The 24739-nt window shown below is 39.1% G+C and overlaps 1 protein-coding gene across 27 annotated transcripts in view; it reads left to right on the top strand.

Moving 5' to 3' along the window:
• The window catches only part of TENM3 (teneurin transmembrane protein 3), a 1319439-nt gene that overhangs the window by 1008287 nt on the left and 286413 nt on the right, over positions 1–24739 (top strand). The window lies entirely within an intron of this gene.

Here is a 24739-nt window from a genome sequence, read left to right as displayed (position 1 = left end):
AAGAAACAAAATAATACTTTCACTAATATAAATTCATGTTTAGACATATTCCTGAGTCTCTGACAGCAGCATGGGCAGGCGAAAATGAAGCAACTGTAGCTTTTATTAGCAAAGAGATTAAATAGTGGGAAAAGCTTAACTTCCTACATTTCTCTTTTCAGTCTTCTTATTAAAGACAAATGATCACGGCCAGTAACAAAAATTGGAAATTCTAATCCCAAACCACCTAATTCAGTGAAACTAACAGTATCACTGATCAAGAATGTAGCCACTGAAAGAGGCTAAGATCAGCTAAAATTGAGGACATGGACTGTTCAGAATAAATGTGCAGCCTGCTCCTATCCTGGAATGTAATTATTGTGACACAAGTGGAATATTTCACTACACAACTAATGTAGCAGTCTTTCGTGAAACAAGAATGACAGAGATTAAGTAACCAAGTTTGTGGCAGTTTTTGATTTTGATTAGAGATTGGATATGGGCACTTGTGCCAGGACAAGAAAATGACATCCCCCCCCCCCCCGATCTTGGTAGTCCCTTACGCAGGCCCTACTGCCTACCTTAAATGAAGCTTAAAATAAGAGGATAAAGCTCTTAGGGTCAGAAGTAAGGGGCCAATTAAAAGGAAGCTAGCCTTATTTTACTTTTTCCAATATTGTACTTTCTGATTCTACAGAAAAATTTTAGAAGGGCCTGCTTAATTTGTTTTCCATTTAAAGTTCCGCATGTGTAATGGAATCTTCCACAGTTGTGGTGATTCTTTGTATAATAAGATTGTGTACAACAAATATGTGGATTATATATGGCTTCAAAATCATATTGTTACCAACGTTGTGCGCCACCCACAATATCTGCCAATTGGTAGCAAGATTAATCTAAGGGGTTCCAGGCCAGGGGTTGTGTTTCGGTTGGGAATCAAGACGCAGTAGAGAGTGTCATCTTTAAGAAATACGGTTTATTAACACATACTTACAACCTGGGTGCAGAGACTTTCTAAACGCCATCTCTGTGCCTCTGCCCCAGCTTGTTTCCACCAGTCCTAATGTTGTCTGCCCTTCCACCCTCTGCATGGAGTTCTCCCCACTTCTTGCTTCTCCTTTCCAGAAACTGCTTGCCAAGCAATTCCCACCCTTTTGCATGCTCGCTCCCCTTGTAACCTTGGCATCCACTGTTGGCACAGACCCAAGGATTTCCCTGTTATGGGCCATCAACACCTTTTCTCATGCTTAACAACTTCTATCCCAATGAGGCCCTGGCCTGGGAAGAGAGCTTAGGTTGTATTTTTCCACAGGCCTCTTCCCTTCAACATTCCAAAAATCAGCTAAATTCTGTTCCTTTTAAAAATGTCTAACATTGACTAGGGATGCGGGTGGCGCTGTGGGTAAAACCTCAGCGCCTAGGACTTGCCGATCGCATGGTCGGCGGTTCGAATCCCCGCGGCGGGGTGCGCTCCCGTCGTTTGGTCTCAGCGCCTGCCAACCTAGCAGTTCGAAAGCACCTCCGGGTGCAAGTAGATAAATAGGGACCGCTTACCAGTGGGAAGGTAAACGGTGTTCCGTGTGCTGCGCTGGCTCGCCAGATGCAGCTTGTCACGCTGGCCATGTGACCCGGAAGTGACTGCGGACAGCGCTGGCTCCCGGCCTATAGAGTGAGATGAGCGCACAACCCTAGAGTCTGGCAAGACTGGCCCGTACCTTTACCTTTACCTTTTTAACATTCACTAACTCTGGCAGGTGGGATTGCAAGAGTTCCCCCCACCACACACACCTTTCTGCTCCCATTTATTTATTTATTTATTTATTTATTTATTTATTTTAAATTGTCCACTGCGTAAAGCTGAATGTGCACAAGTTAAATGTGTATGTTATAGGTCTACTTTAGTACATATTCCCTGAGTAAGCATGCATCACCTTACTTGATGTATCATTGCAAACATTGACCACCTAGATTGCATATCTGTGATTTTTTAATAGATGTTTATTTACATAAATAGTAGAACAGATCTCTACTCATTTTATTGAATTGAAGTTTGGAATTTCTTTTTTATCTTAATGCATAGCAAATCATGAATAAGGAAACAGTATTTAGCATTAATCAGATCATGCAATAGACTGTCTGATGTTTTGATACCAATTTCAAAGAAGAGTTTAGCTACATAAATCCTTAATTTTGTTTGTTGATCAGCAGGCAAATAGTCCAGCAGAAGAAACTATTAGAGCTGCTGTGAGGCAAATAAAACTTTTCTAGCTCCAGTATCTCATCTGGGTTAAAAACAGTTAGAATATGCAGTTATGAGTAATGCTACGAGAGATGTAAAGCAGATCATTATGTATGCTTACCTTATCTGAAATTGCATTGCAATTAATGTTGCAAAGGCTGCCTAAGAGTCGGATCAACAAATTTACATGATAGTCCAGAATCTGATTTGCTGTAGTATGTTCATGTTCACTATAAAATCTAAATATGGTCAGGTTTAAGAGGTGTTTTTGATTTAAATTAGGATTGATAAAAAACCTCTAAATGTCAAGAATACAGGAAATGTGTCACCTTTGTCTTGGGTTGCTCAAAGGTTATTTTCCCACATCTATGTGCAAAAGGTAGTTAAATCTCTTATGAAACACATGGTTCTTATATGGGCTGCTGGCTCTTCTTCCATGTGCTCTGCTCCATAAATATTCCTGTTCTTAAGGTAAGTGGCATATGCATTAATAAGCGCACCAGCCCTCTTGCAAAATAACTTTGTTTACAGTGTTTCCCATATAAAACTCAAAGTTATTACTGTAAAGACTCCAAGAAAACTGCTACCTAGAAGTTTGTACTTGTAGCCATAGACCAGCAAGACCATGGGCTCATCCACACTTCCTGTGGCTAGAAAGCACAGATCTGAGTAGTTTAGATCTGAGTCTGAGCAGTTTTGCCTTTGCTCCACCACTTTCCCCCAGAAAACTCACTCTTTAGCATTCTGGAGAAAACCCTATTGATGTTTGCTCCAATTCAGCAGTTTTCCCTGGGGAAAGCAACAGGGCAAGCGGAAATGTGAATGAGCACCAATCCTTCAATTTTAGGAATCAGATCATATTTCACATGGCCCCAAGAAAGGCATTGCCAACTGTGCCAACTGAGGAGCTTATTCTTGGCCCTGTGTTCTAACATGACAGCGTTCTTGACACGCATGTAATATAGGACAATGAAACTTGCAGAGAGGAAGCCAGTGCAGTTTGCACCTGAGGTTTTACTTCTGTTTATAGCATTAGGGCATCCTTCTTCTGATGCAGAGAAACCCAGGCCGGGGGGGCGGGGGCGACGACGACAGAAATAAAGTGGTTCTCTTTGCTGCCCCCCCCCCCCGGTCCTGATCACTTGTAATACTAAATAATGGTATAGTACTATGCAAACAAGCCTCTGTGCCAGGGATTCTGGCTAATTTAGTATGGCAGCATCATAATGAAACTGATCACAGGCTATTTTAAACCAGGATCCCTACTTCTATCTAATGCTAACCCAAACGTATTTTAAGGTGATGCTAAACTTGCGAGAAGTCCCGCCTGCCACAGAAGAGTAACAGAGTGTGTGTGTGCTTGAACATATTTTAGTATAGCACATTGAGTCAGACTGGCAAAGTATAAAACCATTGTTTAGTGTTATGAGCAAACACAGTAAAGTATTTAACCCCAAGCTTGAGTCTCTATTACACTTGGGGTACCAGCCTGAGCTGGACAAAATGACAACAGATGCGTGCATCTATAAACAATACTGCTCTCTGGAATGGAGTTTCATTATATCCTATTCATCCTGAACAACTTAAGCTATCATTTCATTTTATGATATAGAAGAGTTCTTATCAACAGAATCTTACCCTAGTCACTGGCCTATTCTGGTCAATATCCTCCTCAAGGAAATTTGCCGCAAGGAATTGCTCCGTTCATGCATATCTTCTTTTCTGTTGCAAACTATGACTTCCTGCTTAATATTACAATGCCTATGGTAGGTTGAACATAGGCTAGTAGACCTGATTTCTGATAAAATAAGTTAGTTTATGAGTATGCAACTTAAATTTCCTTCATCGTTCTCAAGGGACATTAAAAGGCTTGTGGCTAAGTAGTAAAGATTATACATGTATCTGGCACAAAACCAAATCTCTGTCTTAAAGAGTCATCTTCACATACATTGGAATGTAGTCTCAGCTCCGTAAGTCTAAACATGCAAACTATAGAAACAATTTGGCATGGAGAGTATTTGCATCCACAATCATATTTATGTGTTGCCAATTCTGTTGTTGCAATGAAGAGCAAGTGCAAATTCAGTGTTGTGTTCCACTGTCACTAACTAAGGTCACTAACTAATGCTCGTTTTTACTGAATTTTAAATTTAGCAGTTTTACTTGTGTAATACAGCACTGTGCAGTTGTTAATAACTCGGTTTCACTTGCACTTCCTACAGAGTGTTTTTCTCAGCTTCTAGCTATAGATAATACCAAAGTAGTTAATCAAAGATGGTGTTATAATACTCAAAATACCCATCCCATTAATATATAATGTAAACAGAACAGAACAGTTTATACAACAGAACAAGTAATTATTTGATGACATCATTTTTGTAATTAGGGCCTTAGCAATGTACCTTTCTCTTACACTCCAGTAATGCCAAAATAATTCTTTCATAATATTAGAAGTGTTTAAGGCTTTATTTGAAAACAATGTTCCAAAATGGGTGGATTTTTACATTTACTGGCTGCATACTGTATTCTCAGCAACATCCTCCTTGTAAACATTTTAATTTAAGTGTTTCTCTAAGCAGTTAGGGAATATTTCACAATCTCAGGTTATTGCAGAATCAATAGTACCTTACAAAGTTAGGTTATTTTCCTTTAAAAGGCAGGATTTTTACTATAATTCCCTGTGTAACTTGTAAATATATTTTACCCCAGATTGATTATAACCCTTGTAAACAGATTACGTTAGTTTTGTTCCAAGAATTGTGTTGGAATGATGCTGGTAGTTCCATTGCATTTTTCCAAAAGCATATGGGAGCAAAGAAGGGACTGATAAAATCTAATAGGAGTTAGTGAGCAGTGTGATCCTAGAATGAATAAGAGAGTGTGTTCGGAATTATTTGATGAAAGGCTTGAGCAGCATGTAGTATAGACAAAGAAATTGGGGAGGAGGGGAGAGAGAATGCTCACATCCTCATGTAATACTAAAGCAAACCATGGCTTAGCACAAACAAGCAAATGTGTTTCTGGGAAGGAGATTGCAGCCATTTTCAGGTAACCATGGCTGTAGCTGAAGTGGGCTAGGGTCTTTTTGCTACTGAATAATAATAATAATAATAATAATAATAATAATAATAATAATATATACCCCACCCATCTGACTCTAAGCGGCTTCCAACATAATAAAAACACAGTGAGCTAAGCCATAGTCTGCCTTAACATATCATCCAAACCTGAGTTCTTAGTTTAGCTCACTTCAGACAAACCATGGGTACAACTTGTGGTTTGTCTGAAGAGAGCTAAACCATGAGTCCGGTTTTAAACGACATGCTAAGCCAATCCTGGTTTAGCTCAGCACAGTCGCAAAATGATCTGGGAGGAGAAAGCAACTGTGATTTCCTTTCTTGGAATTTGCATGATCTCCTCTTGAGAAGCCCACACGTTTGATTGCACTAGACCAAAGTTTGACTTAACATTACATGTGAACTTTGTATTGAGCAGCCAGCCATTTCTTGCCAGCAAAATATTTTCATAGTTCTTTGAAATATATTGTCATGAGACATTCCAATGGTGTGAACCAGTAATAGCAGTAGTTGTAATGCTGTATTTAAAAGCATAGCACATGGAACCATGTAAAACCATCCTATTTCATTACATAGTTGATAACTTTTTGAGTTCTGCCTCTATTTTCTGTTTCAGAAAATCAAAATCCATGGGCTACTTACAAAACTTGCAGAGACTTTGACACACAACACTATAGTGGCAGCCACTGCAGAAAACAGATGTGCTTAAATACCTTGTTCACATACTTACTTGGACAGTAATGGTCTGTATTTTATGAAGAAACAGGCACATCTTCCTCTCTTCACCACATCATAACATAACATGTGGCATGAGCACTCTATATGGAGGGGTGAAAGCCTGATTCCCCCACCCTTTTAAAGTGAAATAACTATATGGATTTGGCAGCCATATGTGGAATCAAATGCCCATGCCATATGTGATGTGATGTATGTAGCAAAATATATTGGTGAGCACCTGCTCATTTATTCTGTGAAGGCCATTGCCACCTGGGTAGGTATCTGAACTGGGCTTAGGCTATTGCAGCTTAGTGAAAGGGTTTTTTTATTCCTTGGTTGTTTAGGAGGGTTGAATTGTCTACACATCATCACTGTACTAACACTACCTGCTTCCTATGCAGTTTTTGTACATTAATTCAAATATGATTCTTTGTGTAACAACTAAACTAGCTCAGAATTGAATCTATTACTTATTTATGAGGTGTTTTGTAATGTCAGTGTTATTTCTGGAATGCATATGTGTGGATACTATTTTATATTTAGGTTTTGTACAATGTGCTGCAAGATGACAAAATGCCAAAGGTAATCTTCTGGCATTTACTGATTCAAAATCAAACTGCTGCCTTGCAGAAAATAGCAAAGACACTAATTGAATTGCTTATAAACGCTTTTAACAGCAAAAATATTTAAGATTGAAATATATGTATAACACATTTTATGCAAGACGATGCTTACAGAGAATTCTTTAAAATGCTTTAGCCTGAAAAAGGATTGCATGTTATATATTGAAGAAAACAGAGGCTATGGGACTATTGCTCTGAAAGTTATTTTAATATGAGCATTTACATTTAGATTCATTCTAAAAGCAATCTTATGATGTTTCTAGAAAATATTTTGCCTATTTTCTTCTACTTTTGGATATGCTACAAATATAGTTTCACTGGATAAAATGTTTTTTCTTTGTGTACTTGAGTAAAGAAATTTTAGCACAATATCATTTCTTTGTAAATTGCAAATATTCTTCTAATTTTTTAGATTGCAATGAAAGCAGTGCATGCTGTGTTCATATCAGAATTGATGATGTGTGCTGTTTTGATTTTGAATGTGTTTTTGATGTCCTTGAAAAATCACAGTGGTAGCAGTAAAATTGTTTTAATTAATGAATCGGAGAGCAACAAATCTGCTGACTCAAGCTTATTGATGTAATTATCACTGGGACAGAAAGGATGCAAAATCTGGCAGGAGTGTTAAACTTCGGTTTGTTGTCATCTGAGAAATAGTAAAGTATCAGGGTGTATTTCATATGCGGTCTTCTAAAGGAAGGTTTTTATTTCCTTACAAAATTATGTTGACATGATCACCATAATATTTTTTCATATACAGCTTCTTACATATCAATACAAATATGGTAATGATTGAAAGTCAATTCATTTTGTTTTCTGCTATACAAGTGAATAATAACATAAGGATGCCTTCTCCCATTTATTATGAAGTAATCCCTTTTTATTTAGATCACATTACCCTGGGTAAAATAGTTTGATGATTTTTAGCATTAATCATCGTTCCTTCTTGTGGAGCCCAGCAGGTATAAAGGAACATACCGGAAGAACCTTTAATGACTTGTTAGACATTGCAGCTATGCTTTGCCTTGTCAGTAGGGCTGTACAGCCAGTATTCTGTCCCTCCCACAAGATTGTTCCCACAAGAGTATGCCTTTGGGGGTAAAGTAAAACTGTTGGAGAGTTACACCACCTGCAATGGCTGTAGAGACCAGCACTGGAGAGACATATGTTATTGTAGCTGGGTTACATTACACATTAAAGGTAAAGGGACCCCTGACCATTAGGTCCAGTTGCAGACGACTCTGGGGTTGTGGCACTCATCTCACTTTACTGGCTGAGGGAGCCGGCGTGCAGCTTGCGGGTCATGTGGCAAGCATGACGAAGCTGCTTCTGGCGAACCAGAGCAGCGCACAGAAACGCCATTTACCTTCCTGCCGGATCGGTACCTATTTATCTACTTGCACTTTGACGTGCTTTCGAACTGCTAGGTGGGCAGGAGCAGGGACTGAACAACGGGAGCTCACCCCGTCGCGGGAATTCGAACCACCGACCTTCTGATCGGCAAGCCCTAGCATCTGTGGTTTAGACCACCACACCACCCGTGTCCCAGATTACACATTACACTTGTGAAAATAAGAACCAGATTTCAGGCTTGTATACTTCTGAGGGCTTGCCACAGGACAAAGGACTAAATCCACTAGGAATATTCCATGTTTATTTAAATGCATGATCTCCTGGTCCTAAGAAATCACTCTAAAACCCCAATCATATCTAAATTTCCTTAGAAGTAGCTTCAACTTTGTTCAGTGGATCTTCTTCCCAAGTAAATGTGTAGGGAAACACAACCTATGTTGTAACCAGTGCTTTTTTTCCCCTAGAAAGAGAGGTGTAGGAACTCCCACCTTTTGGGGACAGACACTCAGTTTGGAGAGAATCTGCCCTCCAGATGTGTTTGACTACAATGCCCATCAGCATGGCCAAAGAGCAATGATGATGGAAGTTGTATTTCAAAACATATGAAGGGCACCAGTTTGGGGAAGTTGGACAAGATCTATACAGTACGTGTTTGCTTTCATGAACTAATATATGTAACAGTTGCTTATGGTCTTATGTCTCCAGCAGCAAATTTGTCAATTTCTGTATTGATAGAAGAAGCCCTTCCCTGTGCTGCCGCCAATAACTTACTGTGAGAGAGCATAAATGGAAATTGTGGGTCCTTATTCCAATCATTTTGTGGCAAGAAATATACTAGGATTCCAGCACTGTTTGGTGTGAGGAAAAACCAACAAGAATACAACTTTTCTGGGGCCTGGTAAAAAGTGCAGAGCTTTTTCTAAGGGGCAAGAGAACAGTAGCCACTATGGCACTAGCGGGTCCTGACATATCCAGTACTAGATAAAAGCTGCCTTTTCCTTACCCAGCCAACCACCCAGCAGATCCTGCACCATGAAGCTAGCCATGTAGAACATGAACCACATGCCAGCAGTCTTTAAACAGTGTGCTAGTTCTCCAAAGGCAGGTATAGAAAGTGTCATACCAGTCAGCACTTGTAGCCTCCTTTCCTGAAAATGGGATGCCTAGCATCATCTGCCAGTGGCCCCATCCTCTGGGACAGGATGCCACCACATAGGCATACTTTTATTTACAAAGAAACCGTCTACCTGTGGAAAGGGTTTGATAATGAGCAGCTGCTGTGTAGCATGCTTCAGAAGTAGATTGCTTCAGATGTATTTTGCAATGCACTAAGGCCTTGTATATTTTAAGCCACCATATTACAGTTTATTTTGTGGGCAGATGGCATATAAACCACAGTCTAATTTAATCTACATCTAATCTTACGGAGGAGATGGCAGCCTTGGGCTCACCTCTACTACTTCTGAAGGCACAGATACCAGAATGATGGTACCAATGAACCGGACAGTCTCTCAGATGGTTAGTTACTGCAGGCTTAGACTGGTTGCTTCAAGCCGAAAATCAGATGGCAGGCTGACTCTTCAAGATTTTCATTGTAAAACAAATAGTGTAAAGGACAGAAACCAGAAGTATCAGCTTTGGGGGAATTGAGGTCCATAGGTAATGAAGAATCCTATTGTGAAGTGGTTTGGGATCCTGGATGCAAACAACACCTCACTGCAAGTCTATCTACTGAATAAGAAATGTTGATGAAATAGTAATCCATCTGTCAGAACCACTCTCTCACATAGCGTGGTTGTAGTGGATAAGTGCAGCACACCCAATCTGCTGTCCTACTTTCTTATTTTGTTGACTGGAAGAAGAGAGTTGGGTGGGTGGAAAGACAACACTTGCTTCCTTGTTCTCCATCAGCAGAATATTTATAACTGCTCCTTGTATGAATACATTTAGCTACTTGTTGATATACCAAAAAAGAGAAAAGGCAATTTGTGGATTTAAGGTTCAAATGTTTTTAATTAATACTGCTCAATAAATAAATATATTTCATTTCATTTGTTATTTTCAAAGGTCTTTGTTCCATACTGTATCAGATGTATTGATTTTATGAAATAGCTAATAGGCTTTCCTTTGTGAAGAGCGGCTTTTTCCTGTGATTAACTTTTTACAAGTCAATTGTTCCATCCCCTTGTGAGAAATATTTGAATGTAATAAAAAAGTACATTCAAAACAAGCCCTGATATTTTCCCTGTCCTTTTAAAAATATTGCCACAATGTGTCCTTTCAGAGGCTAGATAGGTTTTCTTTTCAATAATGCACCTACTATGTGAGTAAGCTTAGTTGCTGTTACTCTTCACCTGCTTTACATATGGCCTACAAATAACAAAAGAAAGTCTGGAAACACGGGGATAATTTAAACAAGACAAAAATGCAGCATAATAATAATGATAATGATGTAGAAAACAGGAGGCGTTGGACACATCTTTAGAAGCTAAAAATCAAGAAAATGGAAATCTAGAACAACCTGATTAAAGAAGCACTAAAAATGAAATATATATATATTATACCTGGGATGGCCAGCTTTCAGTTTTTGATGCAGTAACATCATTCATTTCTTTTTTAATGTAATGCCATGAGAGACACTTTTCTGGGAAGGCAAAGGACTTATTTTAACAGAATGATGATTGGATGAATGTTTGACAGCAGGGTGGTGATGAAATGGTGGGTGGAGCCAGAGTGACAGCTTGGGAACACTGAGAGAGACAAGGAAAATGTGATTGTTGAAAGAATGAGAGTGAGGACATTGGTAAAAGACTGGAAGTCAGCTGTTAAAGAAGAGAACAAGGTATGCTAAACTAGGATGGTACTACCTGTAGGATAGTATTATTTATTTATCCAAATGATTACTTGTCATAGCTGTTGTTTTCCACAAATAAAATGTACTGATTTGTAGGACAAATGACAGGGTGATTGGATTGAGCTTCAGTATCAACACAATGCCAGTACAAAATACATTTTTAGAAAGGAAAATAAGAGAATGGAAAGAATACATTAAGGATCTTGCTGGATCTTGCCAGATGATTGTTTTGTCTTTCGTCCAACTAGGTATTTGCTGCAGAGAAATCTAAGTTTCTCAGCACTGGAAAAATCCCTTGCCTTTTGCAAAACTGTGTGTGTTCTGGCAGCTGTTGGTTGCTTCCTGTGTAATAACTAATAAGTGTCTCATGTATATATCTGTTTGCCCGTTTTAAGAATTTGTCTGAAGGATTTTTTAAAGTGAATGCATTTTCCAGTATATTTTTTAGGGCTGAGCACACCCACCTTGCCCTTCCAGAATGTATTAACTTCACCTTATAATAATATCTGCAACCACTGCTACAAGTCCCCGTCACAACCAGCAAGGCTGATTCTCATTCTAACCCATGAGCATGAAACACTCCATGAAACACTTTTTCTGATTCTATATATATATTGGTTTGTATGTTTTTTCCCCAAGGATGAGTTTATACACACACACACACACACACACACACACACACACACACACACACACGGCATAATTAGATTGTGGATGAGGGAGATCTTATTCAGGGCCAACCTGGCATTCAGCAACAGCAGCCACAAACCTGAGGGCTGGCTGATAGGACAACCGTAATTCCCCAAGTTGCAGGAGGGGCTGTCACATGGCCTAGTCACTAACTGCCTGTGCCATGTGCCCCTTACCTGGCCTGCCCCACCTCCCCTTACCCTCAGCCACTGTGATTGGGGTCTCCCTTGCTCCTCTTACATTCTTATTGTATGGATGAAAACAAAGTGCAGCAACACAGGGACCTAAAAATAGAAAATGCTTAAGCAAGTTAGCCATTACTATAAAGTTAATTTGTAACTTAAATATATATTTTAAGACCTAAAATAGAAAATAGTATGTAATCTTCTATCTAAGTTTTGTTTGTTTAAAAAAACCTTTACACACACACACACACACACACACACACACGGAGGGAGGGAGGGAGGGAGGGAGGGAAGGCAATCATTTGGCAAGTGTATACAGTGGACCCTCTGGATAGGGATTTAATTCGTTCCGGGGGTCCATGCGCATCCCGAAAAATCCATAACCAGAGGCTCTGCGCACACACGCAGTGCAATAGAGTGTTTCTGCGCATGCGCACGGCAGACAGAGCCGGAAAAATACTTCTGGGTTTGCCGCTTTCACAACCTGAAGATTACATATCCAGAGAGGTACGTAACCCGAGGGTCCACTGTATATTAACAGGGTGATGAGCTAACTTTCACTTTTCACAGAGTTTCAGGTTTGATGTAATACAGAGAGAGAGAAGAAGCTTGATATTAAATTGATGCTTCTGATAGAGGGGGTAGGGGAGGCCCGCTTTGCTGTATGTTACTGTCTTAAAATTGTAATTTAAGATTCTCTAGAAGACTAATTAGATTAGATAGTGCTAAGTCCTAAGGATCACAGGTTAAACCTATAACAAAGAAACAACAGATGCTTTTTTGAGGAGTTTGTGATCTGGTAGAGAAAACAAGTCCCCATCTACTTACCATGCTGGGGGGGGAGAGAAAGGAATAGAAAAGTAGAGTCATTAGTCTTCCACTCATACCTAAGGAGCATACCTAACGGGGTTATAGAGCTCGAGGGCAGGTAGTTTCATGAAATGTAAGAAAGCAAGCCTTAAGTCTAAAAAGGAAGAAAGCTTACAGGTGTTGCTTTCTGTCTTTCTCATTAGTTATTTCACAGATAAGTCAGGCTGTTATTTCTCTTTGGTGCTATGGATTGCAGCTCCACTTCTGACTTTTATTTTTATTAAAATTAATTATGTGCAGAATAGAGGTTTGGTTTTATTTAGGATGCACTTTAGTTCTGTTTCTGCTTTTTCTGAAATAGTTCAGCAATAATTTTATTTGTAGTAGAGTGAGATAGCTAAATAATATGGGATTCTCAGCTGCATCCTTAAGACTGTTTTTACTCATTTCACTTTTTAAAAAAATCCTCAAACTTACTTCACTGTAAAATAAAAGGCTTACATTTGAAAAGAAGTTCCTGAACTTTAATTTGATCTCATTAGCATTTTTTTTAAAAGGTTAGTGTGTGTTTGTTACTATGCTAATATTTAAAGGCAATTTCTGCTGAGAATATTGTGTGGAACAGTTTAGACAAAGCTAAGGACATATTTAAAATTTTAATATTGAAGGAGACTATCATGAGGAAAAAGTTACTAAGGCATCCCCCTGTGCTCCCATTAATTTGTATATTATCAAGGACCTGATTATGAATATGGTTACTGGAGTAGGCATGTAATAAACAGAATATAATTGAATTTTCAATCTTTTGTCATGAGGGAATAATCTTCTTACAAGACCTCTGCTCTGTCTTCCAGCTAATTGTCAGCAGTTATTCAATATTGCCACATAAATGTCATCAAATCTTGCAAACCCCCTCTCCCCGAAAAATGATTACATTTAAAAATGTGTGCCTCTACTCTATTGTGTTTTAATTATTTTCATCCACATATTTTTGTTGACACGTTCTAGAAATGATTTGAAATGAAGTTGCATAGAATTTAAAGCTCAGTTAAACTTATTTTAGAAATAAAAATGGGTCTAAATAAACCTGCAAACTAAGGAAAATAATATTGGACATGGGCCTGAAATATGGGGAAGAGTGTTGAATGAGAGAGCATTGTTGCTGATATTAAACAGGCCAGTGCCACATATCCTGCCTTGATTAACATTGCCTCCAGTCGACTGGTTAAGGATCAGCATAAAGTAGATTAGAGACTGTTGCTGTGTTGGATACCCTGATGATCCTATCATTTATTTTAGTATATTTCAGGCTTCCTCAACCTTGGCTGTTTTGAGACTACAATTCCCATCATCCCTGACCACTGGTCCTGCTAGCTAGGGATCATGGGAGATGTAAGCCAAAAACATCTGGAGAGCCGAGGTTCCCATGCTTCCCATGCTAAAAACTAAATAAAATCCATGTCTGCCATATTAGCATAATGCATACCCCACAAGTGTCCTAGACATCCTGTTTTTTTATCATGAGAGAATGGTTGTGATCTTGTGCAATTTCACAGTTTGATTCTCCTCCCAAAGAGTGTTTTTTTAGGGTGTGATCTTGTGTGGTCCCCCCAAAAGTACTTTTTTGAGGAAAAGGCAGCTTGGGAGCAGCCTGGGAGTCATTTTGGACTCACAGCTGTCCATGGAGGCGCAGGTTAACTCTGTGTCCAGGGCAGCTGTCTACCAGCTCCACCTGGTACGCAGGCTAAGACCCTACCTGCCCGCGAACTGTCTCGCCAGAGTGGTGCATGCTCTAGTTATCTCATGCTTGGACTACTGCAATGCGCTCTACGTGGGGCTACCTTTGAAGGTGACCCGGAAACTGCAATTAATCCAGAATGCGGCAGCTAGACTGGTGACTGGGAGTGGCTGCCGGGACCACATAACACCGGTTCTGAGAGATCTGCATTGGCTCCCAGTACGTTTCCGAGCACGATTCAAAGTGTTGGTGCTGACCTTTAAAGCCCTAAACGGCCTCGGTCCTGTATACCTGAAGGAGCGTCTCCATCCCCATCGTTCAGCCCGGACACTGAGATCCAGCGCTGAGGGCCTTCTGGCGGTTCCCTCATTGCGAGAAGTGAGGCTACAGGGAACCAGACAGAGGGCCTTCTCGGTAGTGGCGCCCGCTCTGTGGAACGCCCTCCCATCAGATGTCAAAGAGATAAATAATTACCTGACATTCAGAAGACATCTTAAGGCAGCCCTGTTCAGGGAAGTTTTTAATATGTAACGTTGTACTGTTTTTAACACTGATTGGGAGCCGCCCAGAGTGGCTGGGGAAACTCAGCCAGATGGGCGGGGTATAAATAATAAAATATTATTATTATTATTATTATTATTATTATTATTATTATTATTATTATTATGAAATCACATGAGATTATGACAACCAAAATGACCACTGTGCTCTTGCAAGAAAAAACAGGAAGGTTGTGTTCCGGATTTTGGCTTCAAAGTATTGGAGGCTATGCATAATGTAATCTTTCACGAAGTAGTCCACAGCAGTTTGGAAGTTTACATGGTTCTAGTGAGACATACGTGTTTTTAGCATCCCAGTATTCAGCATTAAATAGAGAGTCCTGCATATTAAAGTTTGTCACACACACACACATTTATTTTATTTATAGGCTCTGAAGTCTTTTATTTACTGGATATTATTGTTATCTAGGTTACAGAATTAATGTTAACTGCCAATTCTAAAAATAGATGCATGAGGTACAGACCAGCTTTGAAGTGGAGAAGCCAGATAAAAGTACTGGTTTTGTGTTTCCACAAACCCGATCCATTCAGCCAGCTGCCCTTTCCACCTGCCCTGTGAATAAAGAGTTTCCAAAAACTTGAGTTTAAAGAGGGCACTTATAGAAGCCAGACCTTTTTTGGAGTTAGCTTAGTAGAATGAGCCAGTTTCAAATTTTAAACGTGTGAGACAAAGAGGATTAGGGATCTGCTTCCAGCCAGTGGAAATTTGATTTCAAAAGAAAACAACCATATTTTTCAAACTTTTTATTCCTATTGTATGAGTGCCAACTGCAATAACTTTAAAATTAGTTCTGTATGGTGGATGTCAGTTGCTTCAGCCTTAAAATCTAAAATCCAAACATTTTATCAGGGACTTTGCTAAAGCAGATTTTATTTAATCACACCAGTCACACGCCTCAGTTAATAGACTTTTGCAGATTCACAAGATATAATCACACATTTTAGATTGAAAGGTGACTATATTGTTCATATTGCAAGCATGGATACTTTTCACATATTGGTTTTTCAATGCCATTGTTTAAAGAAGCATTAAACTAACAGCATATGGATCCTTGGAATATGCAGGGCTAGTTTCCTAAGGTTCTGATTAACTCATATGCTTACTAATGTACATGGCACTTTTGCATTTGAGGACATGCCATAAGCTTTTTTCTGCCCATTTTACTGATGTCTCCAAGGACAATAGCTTTATAATTTATAAGCAGTTACATTGCTTTTGGATTTTATTTGTGTCATTGAACACCGTAAATACATAAACATTAGTAGAGTTGTATCTTTTAAGGAAGTATAGCTTTTTTTTTTGCAACCAAGAACCTGTGAGAGGTAATCTTAGTTGGATGAATTTCCCCACATTATAAAACAAAAGGTTGCTTCATTTTTGAGTTTGGTCTCAGCTGTCCATGCCCGCATGAAAGCAACATAATTAAACTGTATACTGTTGGAAGTCCATATTTCTCATCTATTGAGCTTTTTACCAGAGCTGTGCATTCATTTCAGATGAATCCTAAATCCAGATCTGAAGTGAGCCCTTCAAAAAGATTCTGGATTTGTCTAAACCAAATCTGGTGCCCTCCAAATAGGTCTGAGCTAAATAGCTTTGTTGAGGCTGCTCAGCCTTCCCACCTAACAACTGGTGTTACATGTCACTTCCCCACATGTCAGCTGAACAGCCTCAACAAAGCCCCACTGCCCCTCTGGCTTGTGCAGAGACCCTCCCCAGAGCCTGCAGATGATGTACTCCTCAGGTAGATATCCTAGCAAGCTACTAGGACTCTCCAGGTGCTCCCCACTGATGTGCATTTCAATGATGCACGCAAAGGCCTGGGAGTAAGGCCCATTGAATGCAGTGACACTTACATCTGAATAAATGTGCATAGTATTGTGCTGCATTTTTCTTTATGACCTTGGCTTTTTTGAGCCTCACTGTACTTAAGATCAGATTATTTGACAGTATTGCTGCAAAACTATGCATGTCTACTAAGGAATAAATCCCAGTTGACTCAGACTTTCTTAGTACTGTATAAACATGCATACAACTGGGCTTTAATTTTAACGCTAAATTTGAGCATTGGCATTTCCTCCTTCTTAATAGAAGAGTAAAGGTACTTCATTTATCTCTGTCTGTTCTACAGAGTTTCAATAATTGATATGGTATATTGGTTAACAAAATATCAAACACTAATTCAGTCTGCTTTGCAAATTTTATTGAACCAAGTTAGCTCAAGTTTTCTTTTTCCACCCTAAGTGAAATCCAGTGTCATGCAAAGCAACTTTCACTTATGCATCAGGCTTTAATCTTCCTTTCTTTCCCATCCCCCAAAGCTGCTCCAGAAGATCCCCAATCTTCCAGATCAAATTTAGGGGATATGATGGGGGCTTCCAAGGGAGAAGAGGAAGGCGAAGTCTGTTTCATGAGTGGGAGTCCATTCCATTTGTACATGGTCACTGTTAGATACATTCCTTCAATATTATCCAAATTTGAAAAACTTATTTTACTATTATGATTGCCTTTGTTTTATGTTCCTGGTGGTTTGCATTTTCTTTCTAGTCTCTGATCAATTTCCCCCCACTTCTGTGGATCCTGATGGATTTTTGTTTTGTTTTTTTGTTTAGTGGTTGATTTTGTTTTTGTCTTGAAGACCCTGAATCACTTGGCCACTGGTTGCTAGAACCGGCTGAGCAAGAAAGCTTGCTGTGCACAGTTTCTGCTCAGTCATCCCATTCCCACACCAGTCATGCTGTGAGGCTGTGTGGATATCTCTCTGTGCTCATTCTGCTCTAGTCCTCTGCACTTACCTATACCAGTTGTCACTGCAGATTGACTAGAATCTTCAAAGTACACATGCACATCCTGACATTTCTCTTTGGTTAAGGGAGGTGCCATATTTTTTATTTTTATTTTAGAAATCAATGGTTTTGTTATAGATCATCAAGGTTCACTGCCATTTTAGCTCCCTGCAAAAGGCATACTCACTTTGCTAATGCCAAGGAATCATACAACAAAATGCAATATGAATCCTATTGGTTGAGATCATATTGAAAAGTGGCTGCTACACAAGCACATCAGAGATCTCAAATCAATAACGTTAAATGTTACATTTTTGGCACAAAATTACATTTTCATGATAGTTAATATTAGAATTGTGCAAGTGTGGATGAGAGTGCTCTCTAGAGACAAAGGAATACAATGGAAAACTAAGAGCAGAATGCTGTGATTTCTCTAAGACATTTTTCATGGCAGAGAGAAAATGCCACCAGTACTGTAGTAGAATGGATCTGTGGCCTTGGCAGCTAAGGCAAACGATGTTCATCCTTAAGGATAAATGTAAGATTCAATATTTAATTCATGGGATAATTTTTCATACAATCATAATACTTTCAGGTTCTTTCTTTTGTTCTCAGCTTGCTTTCATCATTTCAAAAGATACTAACATAACATAAAAAGCATATGGTCATTGATTAATTGATTAAATATACACATTCTTAGTTTACTGACTTTTTCTCTTTTGTTCTATAGATGAAAAGTACACGTTTCGGTATATGAAAGCTTTTATGTGGAGGAAGGGGTGTGTGTCCAATAATTCTCAGAAATGAAAGTATTTTAGTGTAAAGTCAAATTAAAAATAGGTGTATATTAGACTTTTGCAATGCAGCGTACTTGAGTTGCCTTCGTGGACTTTTCACAAACTACAGTTAATGCAAAATATAGCAGCTTATAGACTGATGCAGAACTTGCAGAACGTACTTTACCAGTTCTCAAGCAGCAACATTGACTTCTCAATTTCCAAAATGCTAGTTTTAATCAATAAAGCCGTTAAATGGCTTAGAACCAGGGAATATGAAGGACCACCTTTTTCCTGCTGAATTTGCATTGAGACCGACCCTCTCAGGGTCTCCTACAAGCCCCTCTGCACCTTTTCAAGTAAGATGGGTGGTGACCAGAGCCAGGGCCTTTTCAATTGTGTAACCCTACCTCTGGAATGTCCACCTTTGATGCTGTCTTTATTTCCTTTTCAGTGCAAGGTGAAAACCTTTGAATTTTCCTAGACCTTTTGAATCATAAGACCTAGTCAGCTCAATGTGACTTTTAGTAAACTTGCTTAAGATTGCATTGTGATGTTACTTGGTTTTGTTTTGATTTAATGCTAGAATTGTACTCAGCTGTGGTGCTTTTCTTGTGTATTTTCTTGTTTTTTTAGTTTGTAAGCTGCTCTGAGAGCTTTGTGTAATACATACATTTCAGGAATACAGTGGTACACTTCAGGTTACAGACTCCACTGATCCAGAAATATTACCTCAGGTTAATAACTTTGCTTCAGGATGAGAACAGAAATCGGGCAGCGGCGGCAGTGGGAGGCCCCGTTGGCTAAAGTGGTACCTCAGGTTAAGAACAATTTCAGGTTAAGAACAGACCTCCAGAACGAATTAAGTTCTTAACCCGAGGTACCAATGTAAATATAAAACTACCGGACAACAAGCACTTCAAGGGCCCAATTTGTATTTTATCATACAGGTATAGGAGCTTGCTTTTGTGTGGCTGCATCCCACCCTGCTGTCCCTCCAAAACCTTTGGTAATATCTGTGAAGAGGAAGTGCATGGGGCATGTGGAATATACCTCATTTTCCATGTCTGTAAATAGAGGGGAACAATATGTGGAATGAACTATGGAATTCACCAGATTTGTACAGATTCCTCTTTATAGATGCTCACAAAACATAAGATAAAATCCTGCCATGTAGAAGCATCTCCAGTAATGCTATCTTAACATTTAGCTTTAATGGCAGAATGTTTAAAAGAGACCATATAAAGAAATAAGGAGTTATTCAGTTTAGTTTATTTATTTGAACCTTTTATGCATAAATGTAATGTGAGCATTATTAAGTATGAACTGTGTAGAAAATCTTACAGTAATCATTCTTGGGCTTGTGAAAAGAATGCAAGTCATAAATCATTACTTATGTCAAAGAAAAATGTTTCCTAGCTAAAAGTTTGACATAACTGGTGTGTTTATAGTATACAGAGACACTAAATAGTGAATTGTCCATTTTAAAAAACGGGGACCAGGTGGCACTGTGGGTTAAACCACAGAGCCTAGGACTTGCCGATCAGAAGGTCGGCGGTTTGAATCCCTGCAACGGGGTGAGCTCCCGTTGTTCAGTCCCTGCTCCTGCCAACCTAGCAGTTCAAAAGCACATCAAAGTGCAAGTAGATAAATAGGTACCACTCTGGCGTGAAGGTAAACGGTGTTTCCGTGTGCTGCTCTGGTTCGCCAGAAGCGGCTTAGTCATGCTGGCCACATGACCCGGAAGCTGTACACTGGCTCCCTCGGCCAATAAAGCGAGATGAGCGCCACAACCCCAGAGTCAGCCACGACTGGACCTAATGGTCAGGGGCCCCTTTACCTTTACCATTTTTAAAAATAAAGTAAAACCCTATTTTATCTTTTAGTACATAGATAACATAAAACTTGTTGTCTTTAAAACCAAGGTTTAGATCCTCAAGGCCCTTGAAGCAGCAGAATCCCAAGAACTAGAATTACACTATTTATTTTTGAAACAGTGTCTTAGATGATAGCTTGTCAGTCAATCACGCTAATAGAAGGAAATATATAATATTAAGCTTGGGGTCCCTTGCAGTAGTGATATTGAGACACTTACTTCTGTCTTAGACAGATGGTGTGGGGGAGGTTGTCAAAGGGAAATGTGTTACATGTAATTTTGCAAGAAAATAGTGCTTTTGAAGGAAGAAGGGAAATGTCTTTTAAAAATGCAACAGTTCAACTGTGCATACGCACTGCAATGTGGAGGCAGAATATCTAGTGGCTGTCATGATTCTGACTCATGAGAGGGCTTGTTCAGCGCTCCCAGAATTTTTCCATTTAAGGAGCCTGAAAGCCTCCTTTATAATTTTGTTTGGGATGTAGGAACACAGGGGAGTCTGGATGTATACCAGTCTAATTTTTGAAGAATTATGCAAGCATGCAAAGAAGGGGAAGAAATCTATGGTTTTTTACAAGTTTGTGAATGTTTGTGTCTGTATATGGAATTTTCACTGAAATAATATTGCAACTCATTTCCACTTCATTTGTTTTCGGGTGAGCTCTCAGAACACACACACACTAGATATATCTTACTATTTTGTTTCTCTTTTGCAAATATTCTTCTGAAGTCTAATGTGTTACATTCTCTCGCCATTAACCTCTGGGGGGCAGGCAGTTAGAATTGTCATTTACTCCTTGCTGGTGTCGATTTAGATCTTTCTGTAGTACAGTCTTATGATGCTGCCATGAGAGACCTGCATAAAATGTGCCAACAAGAAATTTAAAATGAGAAATATTTAATCTAATTTTGTCAAGGAGATGGAGCTACCTACAATTTAAAAATTGACACTTTTGGAAAGGTATGAAAAGCTGCATCTAGCAATAACTTCTTTGGTTGGGCAACTTTTAAAGGAGCAGGATCATTGTATCTGATTATGTTCTTTGAACTGCAAAAGGTAAAACAAATCACACTGCTGTAATAGACATCCGCTATTTTCTGAAGTAGTGTTCTGCAGCCAAACTTTTGGACAATGATTTCAGCCATCACACACACACACACACACACACACACACACACACACGTACATCAGATTTGAAGACGACACCAAACTGGGAGGGGTCGCTAATATCTCATTACCTCTGAAGAATCAAGATTCAAGATCTTAACATATTGAAAAACCAGGTCCAAACTTAACAACATTAATTTCAACAGGGACAAATGTAAGGTTCTGCAGTTAGGTGGAAATAATCAGATGCACAGATTTAAGATAGGGGACACCTGGCTTGCTAACAGTACACATGCAAAGGATCTAAAGCAGCAGCAAAAACACACACACAAAAAACCTAATGCAATTCTAGACTGAATCAACAGAAGTATATTACCACTCTGATTTTCCTTGATCTGGAGTACTGTGTCCAGTTCTGGGTACCACAGTTTCAGAAAGGTATTGAGAAGCTGGAACGTGTGCAGATGAAGGTGACGAGGATAATAAAATGGTCTGGAAACCAAGCTTTATGAGGATGGATATGCTTAGCCTGGAGAAGGCTAGAGAGGAGAAATAGTAGTAGTAGTAGTAGTAGTAGTAGTAGTAGTAGTAATAGATACAATAGCCTACCACCTTTTTTCTCTAGTAGCAACTGATTTATTATCAAAATAAAAATAATATTATTGTTATTTATTAAATTTATATATTGACATTCATGATCACAGGGTGGCTTACAATATAAAAACACAATACATAACATAGCAACAAACAAAAATACTCCCCCCCCAAAAAGCAAAACATAGTTTAAAAGGCCATAGATAGTTGAATTACCCTCTTGTCTCTCATGGAGGGGGCACATGAAGAAGTGCCTTAATGATGATTGCAGGATCTGAGAATGAGCAAACTGGTATAATATAAACTTTTGCTCCCTTTTCTGTACTCTTTCAGTAGAGGCACAAAAGCCAGTGATGACAATGCTTTATCCCATCTTTAGGAAATAAAAAATAAACAAATCTGCCCATAGGCTAGGCATACAAAAAGCTATGAAAAGGCAAGGTTATTTAAAAATGGTACTACACAAACATTTCTCTTTGTTGTTGTCCTCATTTACAGACAAAGAACTGTAGAACTCTCCCAGCTTGCTTGCCCTTTCCTGTCCTTCCATAACGCATGTGTATGCTTGTTCATTGTGAGTCTTCACTGCCAGAAAGCACAATACAGTATAGATACTGTGTTTGATTTGTTCAGAATTGCACTTATTTGTGAAATTGCCTCTAATCCAATGTGGAGGAACTGTTACATAACTACGTGTGAGCAGACTTGCAATGGCCAGGACCTTGTCTCAAAAGGTGATGATTTGTGTTGACTATCCTAGGAGAAAGCTATAAGTCTGAGTCCAGCTCTGCTTGCACAAAAATAGGGGGGAAGACAGCCCCAGGAAAAGAAACAGAATAGCTGTGGCACAAACATTTTTTAAATGGATGTCTGTACCCAAACACACAAAAATACTGTAACTTTAGAGTTTTAATACATTATTGTTTCCTTGCCCAGAATTTATTTCTCTAAGAAATGTGTATATACAGTGGTACCTCAGGTTACATATGCTTCAGGTTACATATGCTTAAGGTTACAGACTCCGCTAACCCAGAAATAGTGCTTCAGGTTAAGAACTTTGCTTCAGGATGAGAACAGAAATCGTGCTCCGGCGGCGCGGCAGCAGCAGGAGGCCCCATTAGCTAAAGTGGTGCTTCAGGTTAAGAACAGTTTCAGGTTAAGAACGGACCTCCGGAACGAATTAAGTATTTAACCCGAGATACCACTGTACTGGATGGGATAAATGGGTGTTTTCCTTGTCCTGTCAGGACCAGGAAGGAATGCTTGCTTTATCACAAAGTTTCAGGGTTGTCTTCTATTTGTGTGGATTCAATTCCAGTTGGTGTAACCCATTAAGAACTGTGTTAACCACACTTGCAAACTGAATTTGTGCCCCATCATGGCTTGTGAATGGGAGCAAAGAGAATCTACATACCGTATTTCCCTGGATAGTATAATCAGTGTAAAGGGCAGAGTGCTTTATCCAAGAGCGGACTATAATGGTGTCCAGGGCAGGGCTCTTGATCAATTTCCTTCATTTCCCCCTGCTTCCTGCGTCCCCCATCTTCCCAAAAAATCTGCTTTGGAGAGTTGGGGACTGAGTGCAAGATAGCATGGGAGACTGCAGTGGGGAATTTGAATCAGCAAAAATCAATCCTTTCTCTTCTTTTAGTGGAGACACCCACTGAAATTTGATCACAGGCACCAATTAGATTCCTCCCCAAGTATTATCACTCTTTGGGATTTATCACAATCTTCGTACAGATGTTTTATGTATGGACTAATAATTTTCCATACAGAGGCAAGTAACCAGAATATTAAAAAGCACAATGCTTTCTAAACTTAAAAATACCTGCTTCCTAGTTCAAGTCCTTATTGCTTTTTTCACAACTCACAAACACTTTATTTCTAGTCACCTTGCAAGAGATGCTTGGGAATGCAGTTTTTGAAATAAAATTGATTTTTCATTAATAGGCCTTTGTTTCAGACCCCAGATATTCCAAATTGACCTAGCGTATTGTTCAAGCATAAGCAATGGATTCCCAGTCTGTCACCTCAGGTACTTTGCTAATGTAGCATTGATCAAATCTACAAATCCTAAACTCGGGAGAAGTGATAGAAATATTAGCCATGGGATGCACTACATGCCCAAAAGATAAATTGTTCAGGATGTCATTTTGCAAGTTGGAGGTCACAATTCATTCATCTTGTTACTTTGTTGTATCCCTTTAGTGGTTTCAATTGCAGGATTAAATATTGAATGGTGGCAGATCATTCAATATATAGCTCTGCTATGTTGGCATTAGAAGGCTTTTCATGCTTAGAATGGAACTCTGTGCACACAGAATGCCAAAGGTAATCGTGCTGATGATCTGTCCTGTAAGATTAATCCCACAACAATATTACCAAGCAATTCTTAACACATTGATTTATCCCTGATACGACACTTCTAAAACGAATGGATGCACCGAGCTTTTTAGAAATGGGATTGTGAGTGGGACCTTTTCTAAAATGCACTATCAAAAATTAATCAATTTGTGAGTCCTTTGAGGAACGTTTCAGGATTCTGGGTAAATTTCACAAAGTTTTTCTACATAGTCAATGGTGGAAACAAAAATATCTGGGCAGCCATCTCCCAATAGATGCTCTACAGAATGACTTAATGAACCTGACTTACATCATACTGCAGAAACGCCTTCTTCAGTTTTATCTAATAGAGCTCAATTTATTTTAAATAACATTTATTAGTTTTACTTTTCATAATACATGGAATTATCTAGTTCCTAGCTTCATT

Source organism: Podarcis bocagei, assembly GCF_964188305.1.
Source record: "Podarcis bocagei genome assembly, chromosome: 9".
In the NCBI taxonomy this organism is placed as follows: Eukaryota; Metazoa; Chordata; class Lepidosauria; order Squamata; family Lacertidae; genus Podarcis; species Podarcis bocagei.
The sequence above is the reverse complement of the archived record's forward strand: the minus strand, read 5'-3'. Positions and strand labels throughout refer to the sequence as shown.